Genomic DNA, 14,055 nt, shown 5'->3' with positions numbered 1-14,055 from the left:
GTATTGTCTAATATTTTTTCTCTTTCTGTTCCATTTTAGACAAACAGCCCTTCACATTCAGGGCTTTCCCCAACACCAGGTCTGTCTGTCTGTCTGTCGGCCTCCCTCCCTCTGTCTGTCTGTCTGTCGGCCTCCCTCCCTCTGTCTGTCTGTCGGCCTCCCTCCCTCCCTCTGTCTGTCTGTCGGCCTCCCTCCCTCTGTCGGCCTCCGTCCGTCCGTCCGTCTGTCTGTCTTTGTATTTACACCATTATTCTCATGGTAACATTGTAACTAAATGTTCTATATATACTCATTAACCAGTCTAATGGTCTCTATATATATTCATTAACCAGTCTAATAGTCTCTATATATATTCATTAACTAGTCTAATGGCCTGTATATACTCATTAACCAGTCTAATGGTCTCTATATATACTCATTAACCAGTCTAATGGCCTGTATATATTCATTAACCAGTCTAATGGCCTGTATATACTCATTAACCAGTCTAATGGTCTATATATATACTCATTAACCAGTCTAATGGTCTGTATATACTCATTAACCAGTCTAATGGTCTGTATATATTCATTAACCAGTCTAATGGTCTGTATATATTCATTAACCAGTCTAATGGTCTGTATATATTCATTAACCAGTCTAATGGTCTGTATATATTCATTAACTAGTCTAATGGTCTCTATATATACTCATTAACCAGTCTAATGGTCTGTATATATTCATTAACTAGTCTAATGGTCTCTATATATACTCATTAACCAGTCGAATGGTCTGTATATATTCATTAACTAGTCTAATGGCCTCTATATACTCATTAACTAGTCTAATGGCCTGTATATACTCATTAACTAGTCTAATGGCCTGTATATACTCATTAACTAGTCTAATGGCCTGTATATACTCATTAACCAGTCTAATGGTCTGTATATATACTCATTAACCAGTCTAATGGTCTGTATATATTCATTAACCAGTCTAATGGTCTGTATATATTCATTAACCAGTCTAATGGTCTGTATATATATTCATTAACTAGTCTAATGGCCTGTATATATTCATTAACTAGTCTAATGGTCTCTATATATATTCATTAACCAGTCTAATGGTCTGTATATATTCATTAACCAGTCTAATGGTCTGTATATATTCATTAACTAGTCTAATGGTCTCTATATATATTCATTAACCAGTCTAATGGTCTGTATATATTCATTAACCAGTCTAATGGTCTGTATATATTCATTAACTAGTCTAATGGTCTCTATATATACTCATTAACCAGTCGAATGGTCTGTATATATTCATTAACCAGTCTAATGGTCTGTATATATTCATTAACCTGTTGGTGATAACATTCCATACTGCCTTACATTTCTCAGATCCACCACCCCAGTGTAGAGAGGTGGTGCGGGGTGAGGCGGGCCTCTCTCACCCTCTCTCACCCTCCTATTCACCCCCACCTCCCCACGGCACGATGACGCCAAGCAGACAGACCTCAGTCTCTGGCGGTGAGAGCAATGCATCCTGGTTGTTTTTTATTTTTTTAACCGACATGATCTACAAGGTTTTGTCTTTTTATCTTTTAAAATACCTTTTCATGTGGACATGTCCTTCGTCGTTTGAAAATACGACTGTTGGTTGCCAATATCGCTACATCCATTTAATTAAACTTTATTTAAATGTACATTTGACATTGTGGGACACTTTACATGTTGTCCTGCTCACATCATTATATTCTGTTACTACGGTCCTGTCTGTCTGTCTGTCTGTCTGTCTGTCTGTCTGTCTGTCTGTCTGTCTGTCTGTCTGTCTGTCTGTGTCTGTCTGTCTGTCTGTCTGTCTGTCTGTCTGTCTGTCATTCTCCCAGGGAGTGTCTGACTGTCTGTCTGTCTGTCTGTCTGTCTGTCTGTCTGTCTGTCTGTCTGTCTGTCTGTCTGTCTGTCTGTCTGTCTGTCTGTCTGTCTGTGAGTCATTCTCCCAGTGTCTGTCTGTCTGTCTGTCTGTCTGTCTGACTTCTCTGGGAGTGTCTGTCTGACTGACTCTCTGTCATTCTCCCAGGGAGTGTCTGTCTGGGAGTGTCTGTCTGACTGACTGTCTGTCATTCTCCCAGGGAGTGTCTGTCTGACTGACTGACTCTGTCATTCTCCCAGGGAGTGTCTGTCTGAGTGTCTGTCTGACTCTGTCATTCTCCCAGGGAGTGTCTGTCTGACTGACTGACTCTGTCATTCTCCCAGGGAGTGTCTGTCTGACTGACTCTCTGTCTGACTGATTCTCCCAGGGAGTGTCTGTCTGACTGACTGATTCTCTGTCTGTCTGATTCTCCCCAGGGAGTGTCTGTCTGACTGACTGACTCTGTCATTCTCCCAGGGAGTGTCTGTCTGACTGACTGACTCTGTCATTCTCCCAGGGAGTGTCTGTCTGACTGACTGACTCTGTCATTCTCCCAGGGAGTGTCTGTCTGACTGACTGACTCTGTCATTCTCCCAGGGAGTGTCTGTCTGACTGACTGACTCTGTCATTCTCCCAGGGAGTGTCTGTCTGACTGACTAAGGGAGTGTCTGTCTCTGTCATTCTCCCTGTCTGAGGACTCTGATTCTCCCAGGGAGTGTCTGTCTGACTGACTGTCTGTCATTCTCCCAGGGAGTGTCTGTCTGACTGACTGACTCTGTCATTCTCCCAGGGAGTGTCTGTCTGACTGACTGACTCTCTGTCATTCTCCCAGGGAGTGTCTGTCTGACTGACTGACTCTGTCATTCTCCCAGGGAGTGTCTGTCTGACTGACTGACTCTGTCATTCTCCCAGGGAGTGTCTGTCTGACTGACTGTGTCATTCTCCCAGGGAGTGTCTGTCTGACTGACTCTCTGTCATTCTCCCAGGGAGTGTCTGTCTGTCTGACTGATTCTCTGTCTGACTGACTCTCTGTCATTCTCCCAGGGAGTGTCTGTCTGACTGACTGACTCTGTCATTCTCCCAGGGAGTGTCTGTCTGTGACTGACTGTCATTCTCCCAGGGAGTGTCTCTGACTGACTCTCTGTCATTCTCCCAGGGAGTGTCTGTCTGTCTGACTGACTCTCTGTCATTCTCCCTCCCAGGGAGTGTCTGTCTGTCTGACTGACTCTCTGTCATTCTCCCAGGGAGTGTCTGTCTGACTGACTCTCTGTCATTCTCCCAGGGAGTGTCTGTCTGACTGACTCTCTGTCATTCTCCCAGGGAGTGTCTGTCTGACTGACTGACTCTGTCATTCTCCCAGGGAGTGTCTGTCTGACTGACTGACTCTGTCATTCTCCCAGGGAGTGTCTGTCTGACTGACTGACTCTGTCATTCTCCAGGGAGTGTCTGTCTGACTGACTGACTCTGTCATTCTCCCAGGGAGTGTCTGTCTGACTGACTGTGTCATTCTCCCAGGGAGTGTCTGTCTGACTGACTCTCTGTCATTCTCCCAGGGAGTGTCTGTCTGACTGACTGACTCTGTCATTCTCCCAGGGAGTGTCTGTCTGACTGACTGACTCTGTCATTCTCCCAGGGAGTGTCTGTCTGACTGACTGATTCTGTCATTCTCCCAGGGAGTGTCTGTCTGACTGACTGACTCTGTCATTCTCCCAGGGAGTGTCTGTCTGAGTGTCTGTCTGACTGACTGACTCTGTCATTCTCCCAGGGAGTGTCTGTCTGACTGACTGATTCTCTGTCATTCTCCCAGGGAGTGTCTGTCTGACTGACTGACTCTGTCATTCTCCCAGGGAGTGTCTGTCTGACTGACTGGGAGTGTCTCTGTCATTCTCCATTCTCCCAGGGAGTGTCTGACTGACTGATTCTGAGTGTCTGTCTGACTCTGTCATTCTCCCAGGGAGTGTCTGTCTGACTGACTGACTCTGTCATTCTCCCAGGGAGTGTCTGTCTGACTGACTGACTCTGTCATTCTCCCAGGGAGTGTCTGACTGACTGACTCTCTGTCATTCTCCCAGGGAGTGTCTGTCTGACTGACTCTCTGTCATTCTCCCAGGGAGTGTCTGTCTGACTGACTCTCTGTCATTCTCCCAGGGAGTGTCTGTCTGACTGACTGACTCTGTCATTCTCCCAGGGAGTGTCTGTCTGACTCTGTCATTCTGGGAGTGTCTGTCTGACTGACTCTCTGTCATTCTCCCAGGGAGTGTCTGTCTGTCTGACTGACTGACTCTCTGTCATTCTCCCAGGGAGTGTCTGTCTGACTGACTGTCATTCTCCCAGGGAGTCTGTCATTCTCCATTCTCCAGGGAGTGTCTGTCTGACTGACTCTCTGTCATTCTCCCAGGGAGTGTCTGTCTGTCTGACTGACTCTCTGTCATTCTCCCAGGGAGTGTCTGTCTGTCTGACTGACTCTCTGTCATTCTCCCAGGGAGTGTCTGTCTGACTGACTCTCTGTCATTCTCCCAGGGAGTGTCTGTCTGTCTGACTCTCTGTCATTCTCCCAGGGAGTGTCTGTCTGTCTGACTGACTCTGTCATTCTCCCAGGGAGTGTCTGACTGACTGACTCTCTGTCATTCTCCCAGGGAGTGTCTGTCTGACTGACTGACTCTGTCATTCTCCCAGGGAGTGTCTGTCTGACTGACTGACTCTGTCATTCTCCCAGGGAGTGTCTGTCTGACTGACTGTGTCATTCTCCCAGGGAGTGTCTGTCTGACTGACTGACTCTGTCATTCTCCCAGGGAGTGTCTGTCTGACTGACTCTCTGTCATTCTCCCAGGGAGTGTCTGTCTGACTGACTGACTCTGTCATTCTCCCAGGGAGTGTCTGTCTGACTGACTGTGTCATTCTCCCAGGGAGTGTCTGTCTGACTGACTGACTCTGTCATTCTCCCAGGGAGTGTCTGTCTGACTGACTCTGTCATTCTCCCAGGGAGTGTCTGTCTGACTGACTGACTCTGTCATTCTCCCAGGGAGTGTCTGTCTGACTGACTGACTCTGTCATTCTCCCAGGGAGTGTCTGACTGACTGACTCTCTGTCATTCTCCCAGGGAGTGTCTGACTGACTGACTCTCTGTCATTCTCCCAGGGAGTGTCTGTCTGACTGACTCTCTGTCATTCTCCCAGGGAGTGTCTGTCTGACTGACTCTCTGTCATTCTCCCAGGGAGTGTCTGTCTGTCTGACTGACTGACTCTCTGTCATTCTCCCAGGGAGTGTCTGACTGACTGACTCTCTGTCATTCTCCCAGGGAGTGTCTGTCTGACTGACTCTCTGTCATTCTCCCAGGGAGTGTCTGTCTGACTGACTGACTCTCTGTCATTCTCCCAGGGAGTGTCTGTCTGACTGACTGACTCTCTGTCATTCTCCCAGGGAGTGTCTGTCTGACTGACTCTCTGTCATTCTCCAGGGAGTGTCTGTCTGACTGACTGACTCTCTGTCATTCTCCCAGGGAGTGTCTGTCTGTCTGACTGACTCTCTGTCATTCTCCCAGGGAGTGTCTGACTGACTCTCTGTCATTCTCCCAGGGAGTGTCTGTCTGACTGACTCTCTGTCATTCTCCCAGGGAGTGTCTGTCTGTCTGACTCTCTGTCATTCTCCCAGGGAGTGTCTGTCTGTCTGACTGACTCTGTCATTCTCCCAAAGAGTGTCTGACTGACTGACTCTCTGTCATTCTCCCAGGGAGTGTCTGTCTGACTGACTCTGTCATTCTCCCAGGGAGATTCTTTAAGTTTCCTCCGGATGCTTCCGCCATGATGATGTCATCAGTCCTGGACAGGCGTCACCACACCGACCCCAGTGTGAACTATGTCAACATCCCTGTTAGCCCTGCGGCTAAAGCTAACAGAGCTGGCAGAGAGCTGCTGTACATGCAGCTGGATCTACAGCCAGAGCCCTACGGTGGGCCAGTTTCCACTAACATCACTGCAGCGAGGGTAACCCTGTGCAGCTGCGCAGACCCAGTAAGAATACCAACCCCTCTCAGATGGACATTTTAGATAGATGTTTACCATTTCGGCTCAGTGTTTACGGCTCTCCATGTTGGCTCAAGTGTTTTGCTGGCTGGTTTGGCTGGCAGGTTGATTGGCTGACTGGTTTGGCTGGCTGGTTGATTGGCTGACTGGTTTGGCTGGCTGGCATGTTGGCTGGCAGGTTGGTTGTTGGGCTGGCTGGCTGGCAGGTTGGTTGTTGGGCTGGCTGGCAAGTTTGGCTGGCAGGTTGGCTGGCAGGTTTGGCTGGCAGGTTGATTGGCTGGCTGGCTGGCAGGTTGATTGGCTGACTGGTTTGGCTGGCAGGCAGGTTGATTGGCTGACTGGTTTGGCTGGCTGGCAGGCAGGGTGGGCTGGCAGGTTGGTTGTTGGGCTGGCTGGCTGGCAGGTTTGGCTGGTCTGCTGTCGCTTAGCCCAAGTCTTGCTCTCAATCTCCATCTCGTATCCCAAATGGCACCCTATTCCCTAAGTAGTGCACTACTTTAGACCAGAGCCCTATGGCCCTTTAACACTAGACAATAGGGTGCTGTTGACTCTGGCTGTTTTCTAGCTGTCTAAGGGGACTTTTCTCATCCCAATTCCTTCAGACGTCCAATAAGTTTTGACTGGTGTGCCAAGAAGATTGTGATGCTTCAACTCTTCTGTGTAGTCTGAAGGAAATTCATTATAGACTTAGACGGGCTTAGTTATGGGAGAAGAGAGCGACTGAGTCCCGCCACACACACACACACACACACAGAGACACAGAGAGAGAAGCGGTGTCAATGGGTCACCATGGAAACAGAGTGTAATTGGTAGAAAACCACTCATTAAATCGTCGTGCTGAACACGGGAATTTATTTAACCGCTCGGACTCGCTGCACACAATCCTCTGCTTTATCAAATACAAAATGGGGTTACGTCTCAATTGACACCCTATTCCCTATATAGTACACTACTTTAGACCAGAGCCCTATGGAACCCTATTCCCTATATAGTGCACTACTTTAGACCAGGGCCCACCACGGTGTTCTGATCAACAGTAGTGTGCTATATAGGGAACAGGGCTCTATTTGGGGATACTTTCAATGATGATGATATTGCTGTGGGTTGTTTTCCCAGTAGAATGATGCAGAGACGGCTATTCTAGCAACTCTCAGACTACCTGGATTGTCTAATCCAGTGCTGTCCAACCCTCTTCCTGGAGATCTACTGTCCTGTAGGTTTTCAGCCCAACCCTCTTCCTGGAGATCTACTGTCTGTAGGTTTTCAGCCCAACCCTCTTCCTGGAGATCTACTGTCCTGTAGGTTATCAGTCCAACCCTCTTCCTGGAGATCTACTGTCCTGTAGGTTTTCAGCCCAACCCTCTTCCTGGAGATCTACTGTCCTGTAGGTTTTCAGCCCAACCCTCTTCCTGGAGATCTACTGTCCTGTAGGTTATCAGTCCAACCCTCTTCCTGGAGATCTACTGTCCTGTAGGTTATCAGTCCAACCCTCTTCTTGGAGATCTACTGTCCTGTAGGTTTTCAGTCCTGACCTAGTTATTGTGATGATGTTTGCGTCCTAAATGGCAATCTATTCCCTTTATAGTGCCATGTTTTAGGACCAAGATCCACAGGGCTTCAGAATCTCCTGAAAGAGCCACAAGATGGCGCTGTAATGTTTCATTACTACCAAATCCTACTTCCTGTGATCAAAATCTAGTTTTGGGGAGGATAATCTGACAGCCACCAGTGATAGGGAACACTGTTACCTCTCTCTCCATCCATGGTGTCTGAATAGAGGAGCAGACTGAAGAGGAGATTCAGCAACTCTTAGAGGATAGTGGAAGTGGATTAAAAAATAGATTTACTTCATTGTTAAACCCATTTGAGTTTAGGTCCGTTGCCTTCATCAGTAATTTATGATTTATTGTTAAGAAATGGGTGTCCATCAGCAAACACAATGACTACTCCGCCACACTGAGATCCTATATGTATGTATTTACTTAATTTAACTAGTCAAGTCAGTTAAAACAAATTCTTATTTACAATGACGGTATTCATTATAATGGTTGAATAGGACATGTTTATAACCTAAAGTTGATTATAATACCTACTGTTGGGAACAGGACATGTTTATAACCTAAAGTTGATTATAATACCTAATGTTGGGAACAGGACATGTTTATAACCTAAAGTTGATTATAATATCTAATGTTGGGAACAGGACATGTTTATAACCTAAAGTTGATTATAATACCTAATGTTGGGAACAGGACATGTTTATAACCTAAAGTTGATTATAATACCTAATGTTGGGAACAGGACATGTTTATAACCTAAAGTTGATTATAATACCTAATGTTGGGAACAGGACATGTTTATAACACCTAATGTTGGGAACACATCATTATAATGGTTTAATAGGACATGTTTATAACCTAAAGTTGATTATAATACCTAATGTTGGGAACAGGACATGTTTATAACCTAAAGTTGATTATAATACCTAATGTTGGGAACAGGACATGTTTATAACCTAAAGTTGATTATAATACCTAATGTTGGGAACAGGACATGTTTATAACCTAAAGTTGATTATAATACCTAATGTTGGGAACACATCATTATAATGTTGGGAACAGGACATGTTTATAACCTAAAGTTGATTATAATACCTAATGTTGGGAACAGGACATGTTTATAACCTAAAGTTGATTATAATACCTAATGTTGGGAACAGGACATGTTTATAACCTAAAGTTGGGAACACATCATTATAATGGTTGAACAGGACATGTTTATAACCTAAAGTTGATTATAATATCTAAATGTTGGGAACAGGACATGTTTATAACCTAAAGTTGATTATAATATCTAATGTTGGGAACAGGACATGTTTATAACCTAAAGTTGATTATAATACCTAATGTTGGGAACAGGACATGTTTATAATACCTAATGTTGGGAACAGGACATGTTTATAACCTAAAGTTGATTATAATATCTAATGTTGGGAACAGGACATGTTTATAACCTAAAGTTGGGAACACATCATTATAATGGTTTAATAGGACATGTTTATAACCTAAAGTTGATTATAATACCTAATGTTGGGAACAGGACATGTTTATAACCTAAAGTTGATTATAATACCTAATGTTGGGAACAGGACATGTTTATAACCTAAAGTTGATTATAATACCTAATGTTGGGAACAGGACATGTTTATAATACCTACTGTTGGGAACACATTATAATGGTTGAACAGGACATGTTTATAACCTAAAGTTGATTATAATACCTCATGTTGGGAACATACAGCACACTGTGGCCTACAGTCTCTTCCTCCTTGGTGCTATATGGCTTCTTGTACTGTGATAATCTCCTACTAGGAAACATAGAACCTGCTCAAAGCTATTGGCTGTGTGTATTTCTATTGTGTGTCCCGATTACACCACCCTTCTCCCAAAGTGTACACTCGCACACTACCCTTCATGGATTAAGGTTTGTTATAAGCAAAGTGTGCAAGACAAACACTTCAGGAGAAGGCAGGATGATCAGGAGACTGGTTTTTATGTTCTAGTAGAGGACCATGATTTTGTAGTCACTGGTTATTGTTGTTGGTCTTCCTGTCCAGTAGGGGGCTCCACCACATACGCCCACATAGACATCACAGCCTCAGAGACAGCTCAGAGAGTAGCAGCAGAACATGCCCAGGGGAGAGAGGACAGGCTGATGGAGCTGGAGGAGAACATGCCCAGGGGAGAGAGGACAGGCTGATGGAGCTGGAGGAGAACATGCCCAGGGGAGACAGGACAGAAAGGAGAGGCACCCTGCAGTCTCTCTCTCTCTGTCTCTCTCTCGGTCTCTCACTTACTCACTCACTCACACACACACACCTGAAATGATTTGAGTGTTTTCTTGTAAATAGTAACTGCTTTGTTTGCCAAGAGATTATTTAATAACTTGTTTTATATTTAGCCACCCTCTGCCTTGATGACAGCTTTGCAAACTCTTGGCATTCTCTCAACCAGCTTCACCTGGAATGCTTTGCCAACAGTCGTGAAGGAGTTCCCACATATGCTGAGAACTTGTTGGCTGCTTTTCCTTCCCTCTGCGGTCCAACGCATCCCAAACCATCTCATTTATGTTGAGATCAGCTGATTGTGGAGGCCAGGTCATCTGATGCAGCACTCAATCACTCTCCTTCTTGGTCAAATAGCCCTTATACAGCCTGGAGGTGTGTTGGGTCATTGTCCTGTTGAAAAACAAATGATAGTCCCACTAAGCGCAAACCTGATGGGATGGCGTATCGCTGTAGAATGCTGGGGTAGCCATGCTGGGTAAGTGTGCCTTGAATTCTAAATAAACCACAGTGTCACCAGCAAAGCACCATCACACCACCTCCTCCTCCATGCTTCACGGTGGGAACCACACATGCAGAGATCATCCGTTCACCTAGTCTGCATCTCACAAAGACAGCGGTTGGAAACAAAAATCTAAAATTTGGACTCATCATATCAAAAGGACAGATTTCCACCGGTCTAATGTCCATTGCTCGTGTTTCTTGGCCCAAGCAAGTCTCTTCTTATTATTGGTGTCCTTTAGCAGTGGTTTCTTTGCAGCAATATGACCATGAAGGCCTGATTCACGCAGTTGAGATGTCTATTACTTGAACTCTGTGAAGCATTTATTTGGGCTGCAATTTCTGAGGCTGCTAAGTCTAACTTAGCAGCAGAAGTAACTCTGGGTCTTCCTTTCCTGTGGTGGTCCTCATGAGAGCCAGTTTCAGCACAGCGCTTGATGGTTTTTAAGACGGCACTTGAAGAAACTTTCAAAGTTCTTGAAATGTTCCGTATTGACAGACCTTCATGTCTTAAAGCAATGATGGACTGTTGCTGTTCTTGCCATAATATGTACTTGGTCTTTTACCAAATAGGGCTCTCTTCTGTATAACATCCCTACCTTGTCACAACACAACTGATTGGCTGTAAGAAGGAAAGAAATTCCACAAATGCATTCCAGGTGACTACCTTATGAAGCTGGTTGAGAGAATGCCAAGAGTGTGCAAAGCTGTCATCAAGGCAAAGGGTGGCTTCTTTGTAGAATCTCCAATATAAAATAAATGTTGATTTGTTTAACACTTTTTTTGGTTATTTCAGTCTTCACTATTATTCTACAATGTAGAAAATTGTAAAAATAAAGAAAAACCCTTGGATATGTTAATATATATTTTAAACGTTTTATTTAACCAGGCAAGTCAGTTAAGAACAAATTCTTATTTTCAATGACGGCCTACTAGGGAACAGTGGGTTAACTGCCTTGTTCAGGGACAAGAACGACAGATTTGTACCTTGTCAGCTCGGGGATTTGAACTTGCAACCTGGAATGAGGTGTGTCCAAACCTTTGACTGGTACTGTATATACAAAAACACAATTTTATACTCGGCAGCATGACATTTAGTAAAGTGTCCACTTAGGCTGGGATTCAATCTAGGCAAGTTGAAGAGCACCGGACAGTCAACAAAATATAATCCACGCTGGCACCGACATGCCTCTGCAAGGTGCATTTGAGCCTAGACCTGAAGAATGAATGAACTACTCAGTTACCACTACCTAGACCTGAAGAATGAATGAACTACTCAGTTACCACGTCCTAAAGCCTAGACCTGAAGAATGAATGAACTACTCAGTTACCACGAAGCCTAGATCTGAAGAATGAATGAACTACTCAGTGAATCTGAAGAATGAATGAACTACTCAGTTACCACGTCCTAAAGCCTAGATCTGAAGAATGAATGAACTACTCAGTTACCACGTCCTAAAGCCTAGACCTGAAGAATGAATGAACTACTCAGTTACCACGTCCTAAAGCCTAGATCTGAAGAATGAATGAACTACTCAGTTACCACGTCCTAAAGCCTAGCCTGAAGGATGAATGAACTACTCAGTTACCACGTCCTAAAGCCTAGACCTGAAGGATGAATGAACTACTCAGTTACCACATCCTAAAGCCTAGACCTGAAGAATGAATGAACTACTCAGTTACCACGTCCTAAAGCCTAGACCTGAAGGATGAATGAACTACTCAGTTACCACGTCATAAAGCCTAGACCTGAAGAAAGAACTACTCGGATATGCTCCAGGCCCCAGAAACTGGGGGTTTCAAACCCACAGCCAGTCCTGTACAACCAGGTCTAGGAGATTGGTGATCTACACACCCCCTGGTAACACCAGGAACCCGAACCCTTCGCTCTGTGACCTGTTCAAACTGGATATATCAACCTCTCACACCGGTCTGTTAGAGTTCAAATGGAAAACAAACGTACTGGTGGGATTTGAACTAACAACCATCTGGTTACTGCCGTAGGGTTGGACTAACACCCATCTGGTTACTGCCGTAGGGTTGGACTAACAACCATCTGGTTACTGCCGTAGGATTGAACTAACAGCCATCTGGTTACTGCCGTAGGATTGAACTAACAACCATCTGGTTACTGCCGTAGGGTTGGACTAACAACCATCTGGTTACTGCCGTAGGGTTGGACTAACAACCATCTGGTTACTGCCAGAACGTTGAACTAACAACCATCTGGTTACTGCCGTAGGGTTGAACTAACAACCATCTGGTTACTGCCGTAGGGTTGGACTAACAACCATCTGGTTACTGCCGTAGGGTTGGACTAACAACCACCTGGTTACTGCCAGAACGTTGAACTAACAACCATCTGGTTACTGCCGTAGGGTTGAACTAACAACCATCTGGTTACTGCCGTAGGGTTGAACTAACAACCATCTGGTTACTGCCGTAGGATTGAACTAACAACCATCTGGTTACTGCCGTAGGGTTGAACTAACAACCGTCTGGTTACTGCCGTAGGGTTGAACTAACAACCGTCTGGTTACTGCCGTAGGGTTGGACTAACAACCGTCTGGTTACTGCCGTAGGGTTGGACTAACAACCGTCTGGTCACTGCCGTAGGGTTGAACTAACAACCGTCTGGTTACTGCCGTAGGGTTGGACTAACAACCGTCTGGTTACTGCCGTAGGGTTGGACTAACAACCGTCTGGTCACTGCCGTAGGGTTGAACTAACAACCGTCTGGTTACTGCCGTAGGGTTGGACTAACAACCATCTGGTTACTGCCGTAGGGTTGAACTAACAACCATCTGGTTACTGCCATAGGGTTGAACTAACAACCGTCTGGTTGAACTAACAACCGTCTGGTTGAACTAACAACCATCTGGTTACTGCCGTAGGGTCGGAGTCCACTGAGATACTGAGGCTTCTGGTGTCTCGAAGCCATCAGTTCCTGTAGTTTAAAAGAGATCGTTAGTGAAGACAGCACTCATAGTTTCCAGTGACTGTTGTTCGTTGTCATGGTGTCAGAAACAGGTTTTATGTTCCATTCTCATGTGACCTACACATGATTCATCAGTAAGGCTTTAAACACATGTTTAGGCCTACACTAGTAGAAGTCATTCTGTTCAATTTTGTTATGCTCATTTGTGTAACCAATTTCTTCAAAATATCCAGATGACGAGAAAAATGGGAGAAAAGGTGTTTTTATTACTTTTTTTGAAATTTGTTCTATCTACATTTGATTCATTTTTGTTATTACAGTGTTTTGCATCTTCAGGATGCCCCGCCCACATGGGCCAATAAGACACTGTGTATTCATGGTTCAAGGACTGTGTTTAACATCGATTGACAATCATGACTGGTTCTCTCAGTAACTCTCCAATCACGTCACTGGTTCTCTCAGTAACTCTCCAATCACGACACTGGTTCTCTCAGTAACTCTCCAATCACGACACTGGTTCTCTCAGTAACTCTCCAATCACGACACTGGTTCTCTCAGTAACTCTCCAATCACGACACTGGTTCTCTCAGTAACTCTCCAATCACGACACTGGTTCTCTCAGTAACTCTCCAATCACGACACTGGTTCTCTCAGTAACTCTCCAATCACGACACTGGTTCTCTCAGTAACTCTCCAATCACGACACTGGTTCTCTCAGTAACTCTCCAATCACGACACTGGTTCTCTCAGTAACTCTCCAATCACGGGTTCTCTCAGTAACTCTCCAATCACGACACTGGTTCTCTCAGTAACTCTCCGATCACGACACTGGTTCTCTCAGTAACTCTCCAATCACGACA

The 14,055-nt window shown here is 45.0% G+C and overlaps 2 long non-coding RNA genes across 3 annotated transcripts; one reads left to right on the top strand and one right to left on the bottom strand.

The window, feature by feature from the left end:
* LOC121843225 lies at positions 1 to 9,972 on the top strand. Of its 2 annotated transcripts, none has more exons than XR_006081474.1 (3): positions 1 to 79; positions 1,380 to 1,508; positions 9,529 to 9,972. It is a non-coding gene; the product is annotated as an uncharacterized LOC121843225 (long non-coding RNA). The 2 variants fall into 2 exon arrangements; XR_006081473.1 differs by lacking the exon at positions 9,529 to 9,972 and adding an exon at positions 5,656 to 5,868.
* Positions 9,973 to 11,197: 1,225 nt separating this feature from the next.
* LOC121843224 lies at positions 11,198 to 13,948 on the bottom strand. Its single transcript, XR_006081472.1, has 3 exons — positions 11,913 to 13,948; positions 11,514 to 11,560; positions 11,198 to 11,473 (listed from the first exon to the last, which is right to left on the bottom strand). It is a non-coding gene; the product is annotated as an uncharacterized LOC121843224 (long non-coding RNA).
* Positions 13,949 to 14,055: the final 107 nt, after the last annotated feature.

This window comes from Oncorhynchus tshawytscha, unplaced genomic scaffold, assembly GCF_018296145.1.
Source record: "Oncorhynchus tshawytscha isolate Ot180627B unplaced genomic scaffold, Otsh_v2.0 Un_contig_6156_pilon_pilon, whole genome shotgun sequence".
Lineage (NCBI taxonomy): Eukaryota > Metazoa > Chordata > Actinopteri > Salmoniformes > Salmonidae > Oncorhynchus > Oncorhynchus tshawytscha.
This window is presented reverse-complemented; position numbering and strand designations above follow the sequence as displayed.